Source organism: Heloderma suspectum, chromosome 6 (genome assembly GCF_057233095.1).
Source record: "Heloderma suspectum isolate Gila_16-S chromosome 6, 16-S_ref, whole genome shotgun sequence".
Classification (NCBI taxonomy): Eukaryota; Metazoa; Chordata; class Lepidosauria; order Squamata; family Helodermatidae; genus Heloderma; species Heloderma suspectum.
Genome location: NC_139463.1, coordinates 117621285 through 117625286, shown reverse-complemented (window position 1 = coordinate 117625286; position 4002 = coordinate 117621285). Strand labels below are relative to the sequence as shown.

Below are 4002 nucleotides of genomic sequence, written 5' to 3'. Positions count from 1 at the left end.
GCAATCCTTCCAAGGAGGCGAGCGGGGGGGCGCACGGCTGCCCAGAGCATGGCCACCACAGCAGGGCGCGCACGAGGAGGCACTGCGCCCCAGCACCCACCGTCACCGCCACCAGCGCCCTCGTCGGGCGGCAAGCGCCGGCCGCAGGGGCAGCGCCCGCGCACACGCGCCCCCGCCGCGAGCGCAGGCAACCCTGCAGCCACGATGGCACAGGTGCGCAGCAACCGCCCGACGAGGTGAAAAGAGGGGGGCGGCGTAAGAGCACGTGCGTATCCACTGCAGCCGCCGGCAAAGCCAGAGCCGCGGCGGGCGCGCCGACCCTCCAGGAGGAAGAAGGGGGGCGGGCGCGCTGTGGCCATATGCGTGCTGCCGGCACAGCTGAAAGCCCTTAGGCCAGTGCAGGGTAGAGGAGGGGGCGGCGCCCGACCACGTGCGCCCCTGCCGCGAGCGCCGGGAAACCCGGAGCCGCGGCAGGTGCACCGAGCCACGGCAAGGAGAAGGAGGGAGCGGGCGCACTGCCGCCACAAACACCGGGGCCCCCAGCGTGCACCGCCACAAACGCCGGCGCTCCCGCCGGCAGGACAGGCGCCGGCTATGAGGGAGGCGTGCCAGAGCGCGCACACCCTGCCACGAGCACCAGCAATCCCGGAACTGTGGCAAGCACCGGCGTGGCAGTGAGGCCTTGGGCGTGCTGATAGCATGCGGAGTTCAAGCAGCTGGAACGATGACGACGCCGGTTTCCAGCAGGCAGGTGTCCTTCGTTGTTTCTCAGCAGAGCTGTAGTTCTCTCTAGCTGCGTCGAGCCAGAGAGCTGAGATTGGGAAGGGGGCTGAGTTTAAGGCAACTCAGCCTGCCCCTCCTTGCATGGTGGTGCCACTGGGGTGCACCAATCAGAGGTCCTTACGTCTTGTCACCCCACCCGCCCGCACTGCCCCCCCTCTTTCAGCCAGACAAGCTGGCTCCGGGGTGAGGGCATATCTCTGAAAAGATACAAAATGGCAAAGTCATTCTCTAGACTGGAACAAATGTAACATTCAACAATCTGTTTTGAACATCCCATGGCTTTAGGAGAAGTAGATGCAACTGCTATGATACATTCTTGAGAAAAGGCATGCAGAGAATTCCAAATTGGTTGGATTTCTGGTGCATTCCCATGAGGGAGGGAGGAGGTGTTTGCTTAAGGTTGGACTCTTGGAAGAGGGGACAGGTGGGCTGTTTTGATTTTAATAAACTGAACTGTGTATTTTTGCCTGCTTAATTCATCTGCAACCTCTAATTGGCCATGGGATCGAGGAACCAGAACCGCACAGAGCAGGTGACAGAGTTTATCTTAGTTGGCTTCCAACTTTCTAGGCCCTTGGAATTCTTGCTTTTTCTGGTGTTCCTCTCTGTTTTTCTCTTAATACTAGCTGGGAACATCACCATCATTGCAGATTGCACTGGTATGCACTGACAAGCATCTCCAAACCCCCATGTACTTCTTCCTCAGCAACTTCTCTCTCATGAAGACCATGTTTGTCTTGTCTATCACTCCTAGGGTTGGCGGAGAATTTCTCCCCGAAACTTCGGGGGGCCGAGCACCAACGTGTTCAGCCCCCCGAACAAGTTTCGGGGAGAAATTCTCTGCACCCCCCCACCCCCCGCACCGCCCCCCTGGGACGGGACTTACCTTTGGCGAATGTCCCTCCCGGCGGCGGGTCCGGCTGGCGGTTCGGCGGGTCTTCGTCTGGGGAGGGAGTGGCAGCCGGTCTTTCGACCGGCTGCCGCCGCTGCCATTCCAATAAAAGAAAAAAACAAACAAACGCCCCCGTGATAGGCTACGTGATGATTAACGTAGCCTATCACGGCTAGATTTGCAAAGCCTCCCCCCCGGCCTGAATTTCGGCCGGGCGAGGCGAAAAGCCTCCCCCCCCGGCCTGAACTTCGCGGGGGGAGCAACGAAGCGCCTCCCCCCCACCACGAAAAGCTTCGAGGACAGGTAAGTGACTTTCGTGCACCCCTAATCACTCCCAAGATGCTGCTGAACCTGGTGTCCTTGACCAAAGCTATTTCAATCTTGAGCTGCATTGCCCAGTGCTATTTCTATTTAGGGATGTCAGAGAATTTTGCCATGAATCTCGGGGAGGCCGAATGCCAGCGCATTCGGCCCCCCAAAATTGGTGGCGAAACGGTGTGCCCCCCCCCCCCGGGACGGGACTTACCTTGGGCAAATCCTCCTGGTGGCGCTGGCTCCGGTGGCGGTTCGGCGGCGGTTCAGCAGCGGCGGCGGCCGGTCTTCCGACCGGCTGCCGCTGCTGCCATTTCCAGTAAAAAAAAACACACACCCAAAAAGTGATAGGCTACGTAAAGATTTACGTAGCCTATCATGGCTAGATTTAAAAAAAAAAATACCGTGATAGGCTACGTAAATGTTTAAGTAGCCTATCACGGCTGAGTAAAAAAACAAACAAACTGCGCGTACGCAAATGGTGGTGCCCATGGCCGCCGCCATTTGCGTTCCTTATTTTGGCACATCTAGTCTATGTAAACATTTACGTAGACTATGGCGAAAATAAGGGGAACACAAATAGCGTAGCATCTATGCTATTTGTGTTCCCCTTATTTTCGCCGTAGTCTATGTAAATGTTTACGTAGACTAGACGTGCCAAAATAAGGGACGGAAATGGCAGCGCCCATGGGCGCCACCATTTGCGTACGCATGGGGTTTTTTTTTTGTTTTTACTCAGCCGTGATAGGCTATGTAAACATTTACGTAGCCTATCACAGCTGACTGCAGGGACGCAAACAGCGGCAGCTACAGCCACCGCCATTTGCGTCCCAGCCATCCAGGATTCGGGGGTGAAGGGACAGAGTGCCTCCCCCCCGGCCAGAATTTTGGGAGGGAGGGACGGAGCGCCTCCCCCCCACCACGAATAAAATTTTGTTCAAGGTAAGTGACTTTCGTACATCCCTATTTCTATTTCTCCCTTTGTGCTTGTGGGAGCAGTTTGATCATGGTGGTGGCGTTTAACCACTATGTTGCCATCTGCTACCCCCTTCGTTACACCATCATCATGAATGGACGTCTCTGCACCATCTTGGTCCTGGGCTGTTGGATCAGTAGTTTCATTGCTCTCTTTGGTCCCATGCCTTTCCTGTTCCATCTGCCCTTCTGTGGCTCTAATCTCATTGATCATGTCTTCTGTGACTATGCCCCAATAATCAAACTTTCTTGCAGCAGGAATGTGCATTTCCTTTTGGCTGTTGAAACCATTCTTTCTGTGGTGCTGCTGCTCAGCTCCCTGTTTGTCAATGGGGTCTCTTACCTCTACATTATTGCCACCATCCTGCCTATGCACTCCACCAAGGGCCAGCAAAAGACCTTTTCCACCTGTGCTTCCCATATTATGGTAGCCTCCATCTTCTATGGAATCGCAATCTTCATGTACTCATTGCCTAACATTGACACTCCCAAGATGTCCTGAAGGTTGTTGCAGTATTTACAACCATGCTTATCCCATTACGTAACTGAACCCTTTTATTTACACCCTGAGGAATGAGAAAGTCAAAGAGGCCTTAAAGGACTGTCTGAAGAGGCAAAAATTTTCAATCTGATGAAAATGGATCCACCCAAAGCTACCTATTGTCGACTGATGTCATTTAAATCAAACAGATTATACAGATTGGTTTCGGAAAGAGGTTGGTAATTGATGGATTGTTGGTGACTGTCAGGAGCGCTCTGGCGGCTTCTCCCAGTAGATTCCAATAGCCAACTCAAGACACAGACGAAAGGATTTCTTTTCAAAGCTTTAATCCTTTTACAACTTAATGACTCTTTCAGATGCTAATCACCAGCGACTAAAGCAAGGCACAGCAGAGTGGCCTAAGCTTCAAGTAGGCAGTTGATCCCCGTTTGAAGGAGAGTCACTTGAAGACACAGAACTTATGGGCTAGGGAGAGATTCTCCCTCTTTCCCTTGGGTCCATGGGAGGCGGCTGTTGCTTGCGTGTCAAACGGGATCTA

At 54.2% G+C, this 4002-nt stretch overlaps 1 pseudogene; it reads left to right on the top strand.

Annotated features, from left to right (window-relative positions):
• Positions 1-724: 724 nt before the first annotated feature.
• LOC146342799 (olfactory receptor 6M1-like) lies at positions 725-3594 on the top strand (annotated as a pseudogene).
• Positions 3595-4002: the final 408 nt, after the last annotated feature.